We start from the raw sequence: 20538 nt of genomic DNA on the forward strand, positions 1-20538 counted from the left end.
AACCTTGCCCATGACTTTTACTGGAATAATTCTTAACCTAAACCTAACCTTAAACCAAATCATTACCGTAAAGGCCAAGTCTTCACAATGTGAGCTATTTCAGACACACACATATCTGATGTTACCTTTCTCGATCTGTGGAATGTGTTTTAACATAAACATAGAAAAGTCCTATAAAAGCTCTTGTCGATGTCTTGTTTGGTACTCCCAGCTACATCGCCCCAACAATCTGCATTCAGTTGACCACACATCTCACTCAACTCAGCTTACCATCTAAGACTGGTGTAACATTTTCACAACAACTACCTGCACACTTTCTTTTTTAATTGCTACAACTCACACTGGTCATGTGAGCCTCTGGACTCCCTCTCTATCCTATGTTGCTTTTGTTGTTTAAGAACTTCTAAAAGCCTCTATAAAAATGGATGCCACCTCTCATCCTAATTTTCCATCTCCTCTTCTGCCCTCATTCCACTCTTTCATTGTTATGAAAAGAGGGAATAATCTGCAGTCCTTCAATTTCCTCAACTTCTTTCTTCCCCTTCTTTGCTGACTGTGCCAATCCTCTCTGTAAATCCCTCACAGATGAGAGGGGTGAAGGTAAAGATGAAGAAAAGAGGAGGAGAACAAGTGGTAATGGGAGGAGTAGAAGGACAGAAACAAAAGGACAAGGAAGAAAGAGGACAGAGGCCAGAAATAGCAAGAAAAATGCATGCCATCATTGTTAAGGCAGTGCCAGTGTGCCAGGCAGGCAGCAGGCAGGCAGTCGTCAGTCAGTCAGTCGCCTTGGCTTCCACTAGATAGATGCCCAGGGTTCAATTTGCATATGCTATTCAGGGCATGGGCTCACCATCTCCCACTCTCTCTCTCTCTCTCTCTCTCTCTCTCTCTCTCTCTCTTTTTTTTTATTGTTTTTAATCAGAGGCGAATGTCAACAGAATAAATGAAGTTGCACAGCGAAGTGAAATTTTTATCACATCAGTGGTGTTTGGGTGGGTGTGTAGGGAGTGGGGTGGGGGCATGATGATGATACTTCCACACATACCTCACACTACACACCCCTTCACACACACACACCCACCACATACCCTCCACCTCCATTCATCACGGGCCATATTGAGGGAGTGAAATTCAGTGGCAGTGCCAGTAATCAATGGAAGGGCTCCATATGGTGGGGATCAAAGGTGTCACATAGTGTGTGGTTCTGCTTTATTGCCAGCCAGCACTGTTAATTGGACAACAAGATCAGAGGCAATATTAAAATCCAATTAAATTGATATGAACAGATTGCCAAGTGATGTACACTAATGTATAATTGAGTATCAAGCAAATGCGAATGGCCCGTCTCAAGCGCCGAGCTGCTGAATAAATGATGGGCGAGCTGTAGAGGACGGAAACAAGTTTGCACATTAGCCACCACCCCCCTCGCGTTCCCTAACTCTCCCTTGCTCTCTGGGCTCTGAGATATGGAGGGACACAGGATTTTTAGTTTTTTTTTCTGTGCCTTACTTTTTTGGAACTGGTTGACATTCTTAAAGGGACATTTTTGTCCTGAATAATAAGAACAGAGGCGTGTGTGTGTGTGTGTATGTATGTATGTGTGTGCTTGATGAGTGCTGAGGAGGAGGAGGTCTAAGCTTGTGTGGGTGTGTGCACATCCAAAGGATGGCATTGCTGACATGTAGCATTTTAAACAGTGTAATTCCATCACATGCATACAGCTTTAATTTGTGTTTAATAAAATCTAAATGATTTATTGCCTTTTTTGCTGGAGAAAAAGCAATTGCATATTGGGATGTTTTGGCTAATCAGGCATAAACATGGACAGCCACCATCTCAGAGTAGAGGATCCACGATATGTAGTGTTCTTTAAAAAATAGAAATAAATAAGCAGATAAGGAAAGATTCTGTGACCCTATTTAACAGACCAACAAGGCCTATTCCAAGGTGACATCTGCTGATAAGGTACACTTGGACTGTAGCCCAAAATAATCAAAAGTTCATCACCACTCATTCATTTATTAATTGAATGTTTTGGCCTTGATTTAATGCATTGAGCTGTAGTGTTAATTCATGACACTGGAAGTCTGATAAGGATATTTACATTTCAAATTTTGATGATATTTTGGCTCTAGTGATCACTCCACTTTTGGGCTAATTATTTATTTCTGTTGTTTTGGTCGCTGTCCAGCATATGCTGTATTTTATTTATTTATTTACTTGTTCCCCACCTCCTCTTTCTTGCATTAAGCTGGTTTCCTTAATTAATCGGGCACGGGGCTCATTAGCTGCCATGGCGATGGGGTGGCATGATGTGCCCATCTCAGTTCCCGCCGGCAATGCCCAGACAAAGTGCCTGGGGAGCAGGTGCTGACAAGGTTGCGATGGCAGCATGCCATCTAGACCGAGGTTTTGGGCCCCATGGCCGCCTGACTTTTTGTAGCTATAGAGGTGGTTAATGCCATCCACCAACATTTCAGACTCAAAGACATCAAAACAACGCTCCAGCTCTTTGGAGATCTGTGGACTTTACAACCAATAAAACAAAGGCACAGTAATTGGTTTTGGCGCAATCTGTCCTTCATTTGCCACTCAAGGAGCTTTTGTGGTTATTAAGTGAGCTTGGAACAGAAGGCACATTGAAAATCTTCTTCTTTTAGATGTGATGCACCTCTATTTGCATAACATAAATGTCTATGGAAAACAGTGCAGATACCTTTTTCCATAAATAACAATATTACTAACCTCGCTAGAAATCTTTTAGGGATTATATTAAATTGCAAGGTGTGAGTGGGGTGTTAAAGGCTGCAGTCTAAGTAATATATAACAATCAAGTGTATTTTTCTGTATGTAATAACACTATAAAACATCATACAGAAATTTAGTAGAACAAATCTTTTCCCATTAACTTCATGTAATTAATGAGGTTTAGTTCATTTCAAGTTAATTCAAGTTGACATGTCTAGTTTAGATTTTCAGACTACTTCAGAACTTAATAAACCACATATGATTAGATCTCCCACTGTGCCTTGCTTGAGAGTTTAGTCAACTTCAGACTTTTCATTTTTGACATTGGTAGAACCCACTCATAATGTAAGCTTAGTAATTGTTATTTCTTTGTCTAATAACGAAAATGATACAAACCATTATCTCCAAGGGGACAGTTTTGGTTGTTAAAAAACAGTCCCTTATTGTTTTTCTTAAATTACCAATGTCGTGAAACAGTATTGTGGGCAGATTGGGGGAACTTACTTTATAAATGTAATGGAACTGTCTAGAGGCAATTTGTCTAATTTTGGGATGTGGATGATTTTCAAAAATCTCCTAAAATTACGTGAATATCAGAGGCCAAAAGTTTAGCATGGTGAGATGAAGCAGTTGCAATTTGTCATTTGCCATGAACTTGTTGGTTTGCTTGGTTCACGTATACATAAGAGCATTCCTGTTTCCTTCCTGATACTAGTGTGGTATCACTTCCCTTCACACCACACAGCACACTGTCACACAGTTCTGAGGCTTTGGCTTATGAAGCTGCTTGTCATACTCATACATACTATTTGAAGAGACTATACCACTCTGGAGCTCTCTGATCACAAGGCCTACACACACATAAAGACACGTATAACCCAGAAGGAAAACCATACTTAATCACTGGTCATTTCCCATTCCCTCTCTCCCAACAGTATTTTACAGCCTCTGTGGCCTCTTTGCTAGAGGCCTTGGCTGTCATTATGCGGTCCAGTGTTTGGGCTTGTGAGCGTTCACCCTCTGATTTGGTGAACGGATGCTTTCTTTAAAACATGAAGGCATAAAATGTGGTTTAATTCTCTTTGCCTAAACATAAGATGTTAAGGTCATTAAGAGTATTGGACCTCTCAGTAAAACACAAGCTAAATCACCACATATGGATGTTGAAACATGCTCAAAGAGAGCACACATGTTTATTTTAGAGATTTCTTGGAGGCTGTTTTGTGGTCAGCCATGTGGTGCAAGACTATACATGAAAGGATGAATGAATGCAAAAGTACTAACAGTCCTGTCACACACAAGCCCTCCAAGTAGATGAAAAAATGCATACATACTGTGAAAGATTGACACATGCAGGAAGTGAATTCCAAAAATGATATAAATCATGATACTCTGATTGTGTGTTGATGCTCCTCCTAGCAGAAGTCATGGAACAGGCCATACAGCAATTGGCTTTCTTTCTTGTTTCTCATGCATTTTGTCTTACAATTTTAAGATTGATCTGGCCCCGATTTGAAACCATTACAAATAAATTGAATAACCTACCAAAGTATTTGCATTTCATGGTTGCTTCTATATTTCCTCCATTGTTTTCTAGACATGCACTTGTTAGTGTGGACAAACAAAATCAATACTTCTTTAAGAGTTCATTATTTTTTTGTTACAGTGCTAGCGAGTTTGCAAAATGAATGCATTACGAGTCCAGAGAATATTACACACTTTTTAAAAATAATATTTAGTTAAATAAATCCATCCATCCATCCATTTTCTATACCCGCTTTTCCTGGCTCAGGGTCACGGGGATCTGCTGGAGCCTATCCCAGCTCTCTCTCGGGTGGAAGGCAGGGGTACACCCTGGACAGGTCACCAGTCCATCACAGGGCCACATAGAGACAAACAACCTCACACACTCACACTCACTCCTATGGGCAATTTAGAGTCACCAATCAACCTAACAGGCATGTTTTTGGACTGTGGGAGGAAACCGGGTACTCCGGTAAACCCATGCAAACCCACGACCTTCTTGCTGTGAGGCAACAGTGCTAACCACTCAGCCACCATGCTGCCCTAGTTAAATCAATGTTATTTAAAAATAAATAAACAAGCTCTCTCGTTTTCTTCTCTTTTTGCAATGTTGTTTGATCAGATACACTTACTGCTAATTAAAGAACATAAGTACTTAATGTACTTTGACCACTGATACACACGAGAGTATTTTGGCTAACTTAAACTGGTGTTTGCCTACACAGGGATAAACAGAGCAAGTCTTAGGGATTTTCTTGAAGTCCCCTAATTTAATCCTCCAGTTCCTAATCTTGTGTGAACCCCTAAACCCTTCCGCACACAAAAGCTGACTGACATCATTCCTGGTGTGGAGAGATGGCCACTCATTCCCTGACTCTCAGCACTGCAAGCTGAGAAAATCAGTACTGCATTTCTTACCACACACATTTTACATATTTATCATCCTCCTCTAGTTTCTATTTTGTTGTCAGTCATCCCTTTGTTACAATACACAGACAAAAGGACTTTTGAACTACAACCCAGCACATCAGTGCAGAACAGAAGTATAAATGAATGGTAAACTGAAATAAATAAATTAAAAAAAACAACAAATTGAGCTACCATTTACTGTGCTTTTGTAGAGATATGTGGTTTGCTGTCACATCATTTCCCTGCAGCACATACAGTAAGAATTAAAATGGCAGAAATGGACAGCCTTGACAAGCTTGACTCCTACCTGCACCATTGCTAAAATAAACCACATTATTTGGAGAAAATCCATGATTAGGGCCAAAGAAAAATAAGGCCCCTCGGTTAGGGGGCAAATGGGTGGAAGAATGAGTGGTGGAGGGAGGGAAGGCTGGTGGGTGAAGATGGACGGGTGGGATGTTTGGGGCACAGTAGGGGGCTAATTCTCCCCATGCCCTGCTGCAGCTGTGCCCCTGAAACTGACTGACAGATCCCAATGTGTACGGGGGTGTCTGCATATGTCAGAACAGTGAGGGGCCTGCAAACTTCCTGTTACAGTTTTCACACTTTATATAGCAGTCAATCTTTAACATTCTCTCTGAGGAGCAGCATTATCACAAACATTTTTCCCCATGGCCAGAAGGTCATTTTAATGCAGGTTTGTGTGAAGATTGTTGGGATTTTTGCAGTTACATGTTAAAGCTCATTCCTCCAAGAAGAAAAGATTAAAAAATGTTTTGCAAAAGAAAAGCATTTAAATTTACCTTACCTTACAAACTAGAATGATAGTACAGCTGATATGCACATTTTTCCTTTATACAAAAAATGTTTCCCTGGTACAACACAAGGTAGGACATTAAGTGGGCACCTTGGTATCTCTGGTGTTTAGATGCCAAACATAGATGCTATTTTCTGGTTTAAATCTGGGGCCCTTATTTCATTCTATATCTCTATTGCGATCCAATAAATGTTAAAAATGTATAAAAGAAAGTTTTAGCTGTCAAGCATTACTAGTAAGTGTTAAGCTACATGTCCTTTCACAACATTCAACATTCAAGGCCCAATGAGTACAGTAGGGTTTTTTTCTAGTTGCAAACTGGAAACTAGCTAGTTAGCCTTGCTTGATAATATTAACCTAATTTCCACAAGACCCTGGTTTTTGTTTGCATTAATACCTGCTGTTATTATAGTAATGTGTTCCTAAAGTGCATAGAAGATGGATCTATTAAGAAGAACTGGATGCTGATCAATGGCACCCCATTCACTCCAGTCACAGTGAAAGTTGCTTACTGGATACTTGTGTTAACTAGAGTAATTCTGGTGAGTTTGTAATGTTGAATCCCTTTCCAGTTATTGTGCCATGGCTTCCTTTGGAAAGAGATCGTATAGCTAACCTCAGATGTCTTTGCATAGCAAATGTTCCATCAGTATTCAATACAGGCATGAAACTCAACTTAGTTTTCTACAGTGACTTTTAATAATGTCTAACTGTTCACTTTCTGCATTGATTTATTTTTGATAATGCGTTTTCACAGGGGCATGTCATAGTTAGGAGATACTAGTTTAGTAGATACTAGTAAAAATATGACAAGCATCTTGGAAAAGTGTTTTGCTCATTCTTTCTCATTAAATATTTAAGATTTTTTTAATATATCACAGGCTCTTATTATTCCAAAGTAATCTTAAATTAACCACTTAATAGATAATTTTATGGGTTATTACTATAGCCTACTGCTGCAATCTAATTTATTCAGCATAGTTAATTTACTGAAACACAATGCTAGTGAAAAGAACAACAAATAAATACAGCTTTAGAAATTGTAATAAGTTATTATTGTTGGTGATTCCTTTCAGAAGTATTTTTCATTCATTTTGAAATTCTCTTTTCATCTGATGGCAAGGAATAAATTAAATTAATCAACAACATAAATAAGAAAAAAATCTGTCATCTGCAGCAGCAGCAGGTCTCAAAAATGCCTGAACAATCATTTCACTTGACGACTGGATGGCCTACCTGCCTGTCAGCCTACTTCCTACTTACATTCAATGAGAGAGACAAGAATCTCACTCAAGGCATTGCCGGCAGATGTGTTCCCACTCTGTTTAAAGCTACAGCTAGTAAGCTATGGTAAATTCAATTCAATTTTATTTGTACAGCGCCAAATCACAATACAATCATCTCAAGGCACTTTACAAAAAACCAAAAAACCCAACAATTCCCTTATGAGCAGCACTTGGTGACAGTGAAGAGGAAAAACTCCCTTTAACGGAAGAAAAAACCTCCAGCAGAACCGGGCTCAGTTTGGGCGGCCATCTGCCTCGACCGGTTGGGGTGAGTGGATAGAGCAGAGAGAAAAGAACAGCAACAATAAACAACAAATAGACACTGCAGGTTGGTGGGACCAGTAACTGCACATCAGCGATATACAGCTCCAGGACCAGGGACACCTGCAGAAGGTACAGAGAGAGAGAGAGAGGGAGAGAGCACAAACTAGGGGAGAGAGAGAGCACAAGGTTAGTGACATTCAATGGTGGAATATACATGTGAGGGCGGAGGAGAGGAGGAGAGGGGAAGGGAAAGGAGTGGAGTGTTAGGGTAGGGGAGCTCAGTGCACCGATGATCCTCAGGCAGTCTAGGCCTATAGCAGCATAACTAAGGGATGGTTCAGGGTTACCTGAAGCCAGCCCTAACTATATGCTTTGTCAAAGAGGAAGGTTTTAAGTCTAGCTTTAAAAGTACAGAGAGTGTCTGCCTCCTGAACCCAGACTGGGAGCTGGTTCCACAGGAGAGGAGCTTGCTAGCTAAAGGCTCTGCCTCCCATTCTGCTTTTGGAAACTTTGGGAACCACAAGTAGGCCTGCACTCTGAGAGCGAAGTGGTCTATTGGGATAATATGGTACTATGAGGTCTTTAAGGTATGAAAGAGCTTGATTATGAAGGGATTTGTATGTGAGGAGAAGGATTTTAAATTCTATTCTATATTTTACAGGGAGCCAATGAAGAGAAGCTAATATAGGAGAAATATGATCTCTCTTGCTAGTTCCTGTCAGGACTCTGGCTGCAGCATTCTGGATTAACTGGAGGCTTTTTATGGAGATACTGGGACATCCAGATAGTAATGAGTTACAGTAATCTAGCCTTGAGGTAACAAATGCAGTGACTAGTTTTTCTGGATCATTATGAGACAGGATGTTCCTAATTTTGGTAATGTTGGGCAGGTGAAAGAAGAGATTTGTACCCACAGCAGCTTTCGTTCGCAAAGAGTAGACTGTATTTGAGAAAACTACAACTAAAAAGAAGTTAAAGGCTGCAAAAACTTAAACCAGAATTAATATTGGGGTCGCTTTTCAACTGAGACAGCAAACATTAATGCTGTATGTCTGTTGTACAGATTGTACAGACATTTTGTTATTTTCCTGAAATCTGTAAAACTATTTAATATAACTGTTAGCTAAGCTACATCTCAATGACATATGGCAATTGCTGTCAACCTTCTAGATGCATTCTCTTGTGGAAATAAGTAGTCCTCAGCAGTCAGGCAGTATGGGTACATGTGTTCTGGAGGAGTGGCTTTGGACAGAATTCAGAAACCAATAGTGGGATTTCTTCTGGTGTCTAATTTCAAAATCAAGCTTCCTCTTGCTGATTCCAGGATCACCTAACCTCCTATTTGACTGTCCTCATGGCTGCAAACCCTTCACCATTCCACTCAATGAGAAGGTCATTTTTTCATCTTATGTATTTAATCTCCCAAACAAACTGAGATGAAATCTCACAAAACTACACACTACTGGGTTGCAGACTCAGAAAAAGGACCAAATCATTCCAACTATGTGTGGAAAAAACAATAGAAAAACAATAGGACTCAGACCTTGATCAGGACCATAAAGGGCATCCAAGGCCAAACTGTTGTTAAACCTGTATGGGCATTTAAAACTGGAAGGCATGAAATGCTGTGCCCCTCCTGTGGTGGGACCGTAAGTGCAGTAACCTTATATCAAAGCATGGTGTGTAGTAGAGCAGCCAGGGAGATGCACATTAATTATTGAGAGCATACGGTAACAAGCTGTTAGAGCCAGCGAAGGCCTATTGTAAGGAAGACTAGCAGCCATGTCTGATTATCTATTGTTAACCTCATTTTTTCCAGTCTCTGTGAGCACACTGGGGATGTGAGGGATCCACTGTAATTCTTTCTCTTAACACACATACAAACACGTCAGGATACAATCATGAGGGGCATGTTTTCTTTGGCTTTCTATTATACTCTAGCACAAGCACAATATCCAGCACAGTTTCTCAGCTACACACATACACACACAGGTGGATGGCTCAAAGGGCAAGTTATTGGCTCAAACAGCAGAATAACATGTCAGCCTCGGGGGATTTTGACCGCGGTACCTGCTAGTGCAAAAAGGCTGTTTGCAACCTTTCTGTGTATGCTTCTGTACTTCACTTTACTTTCTTCTTTGAAAGCTGACCTGCTGCTGGCTGCTGTTCACTGCCTTTACTGGAAAACTCAGGGGAGAAGGAGGTCAGAGCCACACCTTATATGGTTAATCTATGGATTATTCAATTATTATTTATTTATTATTATATAGTATTATTTTAAGCAACTTAGCAATCGACATTTTGATATTAAGACACAAATACAAATACGGTACAAATAATTTTGTTGCCTCAACAAATACAGTACCCTGCACATCCCTAGTGTGCTAAGTGAGATTTGATTGATTGATTGATTGATATATCTATGTTGTGTTGTTTAAATTGCTGTTTAGTAGCTAAAAAAATCAAATAATAATTTTAAAAATACATGACAAAATTGAAAATTTAGCAGCCATATTTTCTTGTGAGTTCCAGATCCTGTCAAATCTTGGAAGCTAAGCAGGGCTAGGCCTGGATAGTACTTGGATGGGAGACCACCTTGGAAGACCAGGGGCCACTAGACTCAGCCACTGTGGTTGCACAAGTCAGTGCAATCTTAGTATCAGTCACAAGGCCAAGTAACTAAGAAAGCTACGTCAGGAAGGGCATCCGGCGTTAAACTTGAGCCAAATCAATCAAGCGCATTAATTGATTTGCTGTGGTGACCCTTAACGGGAGCAGCTGAAAAATTAAACAATAGAAAATTGGATGCTGGGGCCAGTAAATTATGGATCCAATTATTACTTTGCTAATTGACAATATATTTTTTCCTATTCTATCAATCAGTCACACTCTTTTCCAATCAGTCAACATGACAGCAGAGGTTCTCTCATTAGTCTTGTCTTAGTCAAAGAAAAACTCTAACTTGGACTGCACCTTTATATGAATGGACATATTATGGTCCTGATAAGAAGAGATAATGTGTCATTTAGTGACAAAGTCGCAATCAGGTGATCATATATAGTAATGCTATCACAGTCAGAAAATATCAAATGCACAAAGGCTCTTGGTAGATATTTAAAATCCAAACCTTAAGGTGGAGTGATCACAATGTGATTTCCGTAAATTATCTATATGAGGTCAAAGAAGTTGGTAATTCACTGAAAACAGTGCTTTGCTGGTGGTAATGAGAAGCCAGCATTCAATCTCAATGCTCAGTGTTCATGGTCAAACAGAATAAGGTCTTTGCTGCTTTCTCATTGCTCAGCAATGCCCTTCTTAAAAATGTAACTTTTTCCCCCTTCATTAGTGAATTATGTCTTGGAGGTTTGGCAGAGAGAGCAGAGACACAGTGAGAACAACAATGTGTGGGTCGAGCTGAAAGTGAAAAAGGAACTTCAATAGATGTTATTCTTTTACATTAATATTTAACTGTAATTTATTATCATTAGCTATAATTAACAATGATTAAATTAGACTTGATATTGAGATCATGCAAGGATTCAAGAATTAGTGTTGGAAGAGTCTAAAGAAAGAGAAAGAGCAGAAAAAGAATTTCAAAATTGGAGAGAGTTTAATGGCCAGTCAGGCTATAAAGATGCTCACCCACACACATGTCTGAGTTGAGCTTGTAAAAGCGAATGAACTCAGAGGGGCTGACCAGTGCTGACTGCCCTTTGATCACAAAGTGGTTTGTTTCCTCAGGTCCATGACCTCTGACCCCTGTTGGAGAAAGGTTGAGTGCCCCTTCAGCTCAATGCTAATGATCTGTTTCAAACCCTTTAGCTGGGGCATCTGTTCTGTATGTGTGTGTGTTAGATACAGTTCTATTGTTAAGTACCAGTGCTTCAACAACATGTAATCTTAGCCTTAACAGCATAATATGACAGTTGACATGGGCCAAGCTCTCACTTTTATGAAATTTTTAGAGTCACATTTGACAGCCACTGAACATGACAAGTATCAGGAGGAGTCACACGCATCTAATAATGTCATCCTGTCACAGGGCGGCCGTTGTTTCATACACAGAAAAGAAGAAAAACCACAACTTTTCCAAAGCTTCCAACTTTGCATGAACCAATTTGTGTCCTCCCTTACACTTCTCCCTTTTTTTATTTTTAATGCTACATTAAAGAAGATTTTATTAATTAGATAGAAGAAGCCAGAGTGCCACACATTCAGCCCCTGCTTGCATTTGATGTGATTTCTGTTAAAAAGGAGCATTCCCACACGTTGCAACTCCCCACTGTCTCGCCACAAAAAAACAACGGCAAACAACAAAACAACAAACACAGCGACTGAGTTAAAGTGGATCCCTCTCAGTAGGGGCCGGGGCCAAAGTCCCCTTTCAAGTACACTTGCAACAATTATCTTCAAAGCCAAGCCAAGCGGGAACCTTTGTTTTTCTCCCAATCCACATGGCTTGAACCTGACCCTGTTTCTTCAAGCCTGGTGGAGGATAACATGTTCCTACAGTTTGATAGCAAGAGTACGTTTTCTTATGACTTATTCATCTTTTTTCTTTTCTCCCTCGCCCTAATTTATAATTCATTTGATCTAAAATTTCATTAATTTTCTAAAATGTTCCAATTGGGGCCTTGCTGTGCCCGAGCGAAGGGTTTTTTTTTCTTTGTCCAACCCTCTTTTGTAGTCGGCTATTATTCTTTTATGTAGCAGCCTTGTAGAGGTTATCATCTTCTGAAGGCAAACAGCGCTCGCTGGAAAAGTTTTAATCAGCTTTAATGAGTGGGGTCAGTACTGGAACCAGAGAGGAAGAGAGACACAGACAGAAGCTGGAAGTGAGGGGTAAAGATAGCCGGCCTCTGAAACATATGGACATTTTATCTATTTTCTTTTTTTTTTTTTTACATTTTCTGTCATTTGCACTTTTTACTTTTTTGAATGTCCTTCTTCTGATAGTCTGATTTAGCTCAAATTGCACTGGCATCTTAGGCATGGGAACAGATTATAGATAATGGAGAAGAAATTCATTTTGGGCCTGCTATCTTCAAAGTATCATTCCAATCATACACTACAAGACTGCAATTACATGGAAGGTGAAAGTTAATTTTTAAAGTCGCCCGTCAGTGGCCATCAAAATATTTCCAATGTGGTTGTGATGAGGGACAGTCATGTGAAATCCTCAACCTCAGTCTCCCTTAAATTCTTCCACAATGATAAAGCTGGTTTAGTCTTTCTACTCTGACAATCACTGACTTTTATCATTCCCTGAAATCCTCACATATCTCCTTGCTACCCTCTCCTCTTTAAGTTACCTTGCTTTTCTCCGCTCTGCCTTTATCAAATGTTACCGGCCTTTCTCTTGGCTTTAGCCTTGGACTCTAATCTTCTTCCAGGTGATAGTCTAAGCCATTCCATTATTAGCATTTTACAGCCAAGGCCAGCTTGCTCATCATGACATGGTCTGTGTCTCTTAGGTGGTTTGGCAAAGATATGGCATACTGTGTTTAGATGTAAGGCCACTGCTAAGGATTTACTGCTTCAGAAAGAAGTATTACAATTGCAAAGATATGAAATGAGAAAAGCTGGGGTTCTCAAGATAGTTCATTTGCACCTCAGACACCCAGCACTCTGTTAATCTTGAGTTCCTTTACTGCAGTATCTTACATCACACACGATTTATGACCTAGCACTGTTTTAGAGTCTAAAGATAAAGTGAAGAGCAAACAGAGCTGGCATTGTACAAACTCCATTATACATTAACTGCCATGCACTTGTGCATGACTGATTTTTCCTTGTCTCCTTGTATTTACAGTACATGTGTTTGTTCCATACTGTAAAAGGACATGATGGGTGACAAATGAAAGGGTATATAAACAACAGGTGTCGTACTGGAGGGATGGAGCACATTCTTCCAAAACATATTCCCTCCTTTGATGCTTTGTTAATGTAGCGTAGAGTGCTCATTGTTCAGTTGGATTTTCCTATAATTACCTATATCAGGTAAACTGGAAGCAAACTTTATTAAGCACACTAAAGACACAGAGTAGCGTGGGGATGTCACTTATCTTATGAGTAGGTTTCCTCCAGTCAAAGGATATTTTTAGTTTTGACAACTATGGAATGGCTTGTCATGAAATCTGCTACAGAGATGCCCACGTGAGTATTTCCAATGACTTTAGTGCCCCATGTCTTTTCATTTAGCACTACCATCTGGCCTGTGTTTGTATTTTAAAGTTAACAATAATAGGATGGATAAGAATGGACAATTGTACAGACACAGTTTGATCACCCCAGAAATGTTTCATCTAGCCCAGTTGTTATGCAACGACAGTACAAACAGTCAAATAGCCAGCTGAACTAAAACTTGCCTTAGGTTTTGAAGAAGATGCAGTAGTTCACAGGCACAAAATGTTTTAATGTCTGTTGAATCAGAGTTGCAGAGTGATGCAGTGGGCAATTCGCCACAGTAGACGTTAGATGAAATTCCACCTTCTTCAGCTCACCTTTTTCACACCATGAGGCCACAAAGCTCCACTGATCTTCCTTTTGCAAGCATTACTATGTTTTCTTCCCCTGTATGCCAAGGGAAAAGGTTAGTGTGTGTATGCATGTATGAGTGTGTGCATATGCTTGCACCCATATCTCCATCATCCCTATTATCTCTTTCCCCACATATCCAAATGTCACTACATCTTTCTTGCAAATGTCTTCTGTGTGCGTGATTTGTGAAAAAATGTGTGTCTTCTTAGCATGCATGTGTGCACATGCTTTATCCTCATTGTGTACATCTATATGTGCGTGTTTTATTGACTACAGGTTGTGTGAGCTCAGACTGTGCACGCAAGTGTGTGTGACCAGATCTTGATGCAGGCTAGCGTCACCATGCTCTCAGTGGTACTGGAGCCCAAGCCCAGATGGCTGACGCTTAGCCCTGGTGTCGATAAGCAGCTGCGCTTCAAAGAGTGCTGAGGAAAAATGGCTCGGCCCTGTCAAGGCTGGACAAATTCCCTGCTAACACCCTGAGCCTCCCTGCCTGAACAGTTCAAAGAGCAAAAGGGAGAAAAGCCAGGAATTGAAGAAAAAAAAAAAAAAAAAAAAAAAAAAAAATATATATATATATATATATATATATATATATATATATATATATATAATGCATTCTTTTAGGTATTAGGTAATGATAGAGGTAATGGTAATGTTACTCTTGCAGTAGTTAGTCGAAATATCTATGCCCAGCATCACCTGTGACTTGGTGTTCACTAACTGTTGGACAGTCAGCCAAGCATCACGGATGAGAGGCCTGTGTCAGTTTCCATGTGCCAAAAGAATTAATGGGAACAATTAAATACAATAGGAGAAGAATGTCTAAAGTATGCATCCACTCAGCAGTCTTTATAAGCATTTTCAACTTTCATATGAATTAAATAAACTACTGTGATGAAAGTGGAAAATATTTACGTCATTGTCTTTGTACTGGGTGGAGCTATATGCTGGTAGCATCAAGCTGGCTCTGAATGGCAGCCAGTAGATTTCCAGTAAAAACACTATCACAAACAGCTCCAGCCCTAGCTCACTTTACTACCATCCCATCCAGTGGAGCGTACAGAAGCTGCCAGTCTGCAGCCTGCCTGCCTCTGGGGGATGAATTACTCCAGAAATACTCCAAAAATGACCAGCAAACAGAACAAACATACGATGTGTGAAAGTTATATTAGAAGAAGAGGGGGTGAAAAAGTGTAGCCTCATCAAATACATACATTTTTTGGTTTTGGCATTAATTTGTTCTTGGCAACAACAAATGATTTTCATATGCTCTTGTGAGAATTTTACTTTATTCTTTTATCTGCCTCAGACATTAATTATATATTTGTATATAGAATATGCAAAAAAGAGCTGAGGAATGCTGGGGAAGGCAAACTGATTAAAAATTAAACAATGCAGAAAATCACTCTGTTACCTAAAGGGATGCACTACATCTCTCTAGTTTTTATCTTTATCTTTACTCCCTCTCTCCCTTGCCGCTTTCATTTGTTTTTTTTCTCACTTTTTTAGTTGGAGATTTCTTTAAAGCTGTCTGCTCTGCAGGCACGCATGTCTCTCAGCCCATAGACAGCAGTAGTGTGTGTTCTGCATATGCTTGTCCTCTGTGTGTGTGTGTGTGTGTGCGTGTCTGTGTGTGCAGCAGCATCTAGGCTATTTGTCATGGCATAGGCTGTTTGCTGGGTCAGTCCAGATAAACTAATGTGTTAGTGCAAAGGGGCTCTGCAGCTGACCAGAGTGCCTGCAATATGCAAAGACTTTGAATTATTTCTCTGCCCCGTGGTTCTCCCACTGAACACCATGCGAAAAGTAGAGGAAGGAAGATGAGGAGGAGGAATGGAGGGAGGGGATGAGAAAATATAACTGGAAATAAGGGGGGGCATAAAGGGGGAAAAAAGAGGTATACTGGAGGGCAGTGGAGAAAAAAAAGGATTTGGAAGTGGTTTAGAAGGAGGGAGAACTGGCAGAGACACTGGCACAAAAAAGGGGAGAAGAATGTGAAAAAACAGGTAAGGGAGAAGAAGATAAGAAAAATGGAGGTGGGGGCCAGTTTGTGGTGGGGTTTGCCCTCAGGGAAACCATTAGCCAGCCTCTGAAAAAAGACAGAGGCCTAAGTGGCAGAACTGACACACACTCACAAGGTCATGGGATCACTGGTCACATTGATGGCTTGAACATGTGTGCATGAGGCAAATGTGTGTGTTCTTGGTGATGACCCAAAGCTTTTAGTAGTAGTACATCAAAGTCCAGGAGCAGAAAAAAATTAAAGCCCCAAGATGAGAATTTTTAAGGTTTGAGTATCAGAATTCTGATGCACAAAATGAAAATCAGACACTGAAGCAGAAGTATGATACATCATTTGCAAACACTTTGCCATTAACTACTGCCATTTTAAATTCCACTATGTTCCACTATCAGTGTTGTTTACTGTTTGCTTATTCGTGCACACTCAGGTCCTCATTTTAATGTTTCCAATCCCAGGCTGTCTGTTTGTCAAAGTGGATGTGGCAATCTGTGCTATTAGACCATCCCCCTTCAAAAAAACAATGCCTTATGTCATCTGTGTCACAGGGTATTACCACAAACAGAACCTTGAGTGACCCAGTGGGTCATATTTTAAGGTAGTGAAAAACTGTGTATATTGTCACTTAAGCTGGAGGACATGTTGGACAGACATAACAGATATGTTTAATGCAGGGAAGCAAAACACCTTTTTAGTGCATGCACTACACATGGTATTGTTTTCAGTACATAAAATATGGACAGGCTGATGATAAGAGCATTGACACTGGATGTGTTGTGTGGCGTGGGGGGAGGACCTGGAGAACAAGGAAACAGAAGATAGGTGCTCAAACCAGCCTTTTATTCCACAGTGTGCACAACCACGGGCAGCCGATCAGACTCAGCATTACAGTCACATACGCTGAGCAAAATAGGTGAGGAAAGGAGTGGGGGGGTGGGGGACTACACACAAAATTAACCTGGAACATACGTTCTCACAAACATAGGAAGGATCCAGTAACAGGTTGCATTTAAGTAGTCCACAGTACAATCCAGCGCCAATCAACTCGGAATGCCGGTCTTTATACCTCTGCCTGACTTCTCATCTGTGTCAGGTGCAGCTGATTATCCACTTGTCCAGGGAGGCCACTCCCACACACACACAGAGAGTTAGAGGGGCAGAGAAGAGAACACAGGCAAACCTAAAACTACCTGGTATGATCCCAGGTGATACAAGAATTAATGCCCACATCAAAAGTCCACCCCCAGGCTGTCCTGGGCCTGGATCATAACAGGATGACTATGTGAAAACGTGGATTATGGTCCATAATACCTTTTTTCAAATGGCAGTGTTTATACAAGATTTTTACCAAAATGCATTTTCATCCACTGATTTTATGCGCATTTAAAATTTGCATATAAATAATTTGTATGGAAACGTTGCATTTTGTTGTTCAATACTCCACCTTGATTTTCCTTTAAGTGATTTTATGACGCATGCCTTTACCTGCTCGGCCCTACTGTGGTATGCCTTGCACAATACGTTAAAAATCTCAACAAGCTTGTCTTCCTTTTCTGTGCTCCACTGGCTCGAGTTGTGTTTCTGACATAGTTATTTTTGTGAGCTGCAAAAGTATCTCTGATGATCACTAAGCTTCGTAAAAATGAATATAAAAAACAAGCAGGCCATACCGTAGTCTAATCACGTTTACTACATTTTGTGAGGTTTAACTGGTGCTGTGGACATTTGTGTTAACTTTGCACCAAACTTGGGTGGAAACTGACAACTTCCTATATTATCTATAGTATTTACAGAGCAGATTTGGTTAAGTGGTGTGTTTTGTACTTGTGAGTCTGAATGGATAGCTCTGATGTTCTAATAATCTGAGTGAGGTAAGGGCAAATTGAAGGACAGTTCACTAAAACACTAACAGATGGTTTTTCATTAACAAATGCAGCTGTATTGGTCTTTTGTGACACTTTGCAGATGTTTTGTCCAAATATATGTTATGTTTGTTGTATTATGTGAAAGGTTTCTCATCAGGTTATTTTCATCTTCATCAAATAAAAAATTGAACACATAATGAATATTGTGATTTTGTTGGAATTAAACTGTCTAAAGATGATGAAAATACTGAAACAGGATAGACTATCAGCTCCAACCCCAGAATGTTGGTTCTGGCCTTCAAAAACCCACATTAGTCAAAGAAAACTGGCAATTTAAAGTTACTGTAACTTTGTAATCTGAATGACCTTGCAGGCACATATTTGCATGTACACGCCTAAACCCTCACCTCTCCATCAAAACACACACACAGTAACCTAAGGACACACATACACAACAGGACAGATGCTAGTGATCAGTTTGGCCTTCTGTTTCGTCAAACCTCAGCTTCGGCCTTTTTGCCTACAGCTGACAACTGTGTTTTTTTTTTTTTTTTTCATTTCTGGCAAAGGATCAGACAAGCTACACAGCAGCATATTAAAATGTCAGCTTAAAATGAAAATAAACAACTTAGGGGTAGAAAAAGGTTTGGCGATACCGCTAATATCAATCCCACCCTTGGACAGGCTTGGTATGGCCCTAGGGCAGAGAGAAGATTGACGGGTGGGGAGGCTAGATCTCACAGCTGCAGGGGAGTCTCCCTGTTAGACCACCAGGAGCTTCAGGTTTTAGTTTGAGAATCAAAGAATAAACTATAAGGCACAAACTTCGTTCTTATGCCCACATATATATCATACATGCAGCATATACAGTGGGTACGGAAAGTATTCAGACCCCTTTAAATTTTTCACTCTTTGTGTCATTGCAGCCATTTGCCAAAATCAAAAAAGTTCATTTTATTTCTCATTAATGTACACTCAGCACCCCATCTTGACAGAAAAAAACAGAAATGTAGACATTTTTGCAAATTTATTACAAAAGAAAAACTGAAATATCACATGGTCATAAGTATTCAGACCCTTTGCAGTGACACTCATTTAACTCACATGCTGTCCATTTCTTCTGATCCTCCTTGAGATGGTTCTGCTCCTTCATTGGAGTCCAGCTGTGTTTAATTAAACTGATTGGACTTGATTAGGAAAGGCACACACCTGTCTATATAAGACCTTACAGCTCACAGTGCATGTCAGAGCAAATGAGAATCATGAGGTCGAAGGAACTGCCCAAGGAGCTCAGAGACAGAATTGTGGCAAGGCACAGATCTGGCCAAGGTTACAAAAGAATTTCTGCAGCACTCAAGGTTCCTAAGAGCACAGTGGCCTCCATAATCCTCAAATGGAAAAGGTTTGGGACGACCAGAACTCTTCCTAGACCTGGCCGTCCAGCCAAACTGAGCAATCGTGGGAGAAGAGCCTTGGTGAGAGAGGTAAAGAAGAACCCAAAGATCACTGTGGCTGAGCTCCAGAGATGCAGTAGGGAGATGGGAGAAAGTTCCACAAAGTCAACTATCACTGCAGCCCTCCACCAGTCGGGACTTTATGGCAGAGTGGCCCGACGGAAGCCTCTCCTCAGTGCAAGACACATGAAAGCCCGCATAGAGTTTGCCAAAAAACACATGAAGGACTCCCAGACCATGAGAAATAAGATTCTCTGGTCTGATGAGACCAAGATTGAACTTTTTGGCGTTAATTCTAAGCGGTATGTGTGGAGAAAACCAGGCACTGCTCATCACCTGCCCAATACAATCCCTACAGTGAAACATGGTGGTGGGAGCATCATGTTGTGGGGGTGTTTTTCAGCTGCAGGGACAGGACGACTGGTTGCAATTGAAGGAAAGATGAATGCGGCCAAGTACAGAGATATCCTGGAAGAAAACCTCTTCCAGAGTGCTCAGGACCTCAGACTGGGCCGAAGGTTCACCTTTCAACAGGACAATGACCCTAAGCACACAGCTAAAATAACAAAGGAGTGGCTTCGGAACAACTCTGTGACCGTTCTTGACTGGCCCAGCCAGAGCCCTGACCTAAACCCAATTGAGCATCTCTGGAGAGACCTGAAAATGGCTGTCCACCAACGTTCACCATCCAACCTGACAGAACTGGAGAGGATCTGCAAGGAAGAATGGCAGAGGATCCCCAAATCCAGGTGTGAAACACTTGTTGCATCATTCCCAAGAAGACTCATGGCTGTACTAGCTCAAAAGGTGCTTCTACTCAATACTGAGCACAGGGTCTGAATACTTATGACCATGTGATATTTCAGTTTTTCTTTTGTAATAAATTTGCAAAAATTTCTACATTTCTGTTTTTTTCTGTCAAGATGGGGTGCTGAGTGTACATTGAGAAATAAAATGAACTTTTTTGATTTTGGCAAATGGCTGCAATGACACAAAGAGTGAAAAATTTAAAGGGGTCTGAATACTTTCCGTACCCACTGTATACACAAATATATTCTATTTGCTGCATCAAGAAATTAAGAAAATGTGGGCTGTTATAGCTGGTTGA

The 20538-nt window shown here is 40.5% G+C and overlaps 1 pseudogene; it reads left to right on the forward strand.

Annotated features, from left to right (window-relative positions):
• Nucleotides 1-10049: 10049 nt before the first annotated feature.
• Nucleotides 10050-10168, forward strand: LOC113132288 (uncharacterized; annotated as a pseudogene).
• The last annotated feature ends 10370 nt before the right edge of the window (nucleotides 10169-20538 follow it).

The sequence above is a fragment of the Mastacembelus armatus genome, chromosome 15, assembly GCF_900324485.2.
Source record: "Mastacembelus armatus chromosome 15, fMasArm1.2, whole genome shotgun sequence".
NCBI classification, from domain to species: Eukaryota; Metazoa; Chordata; class Actinopteri; order Synbranchiformes; family Mastacembelidae; genus Mastacembelus; species Mastacembelus armatus.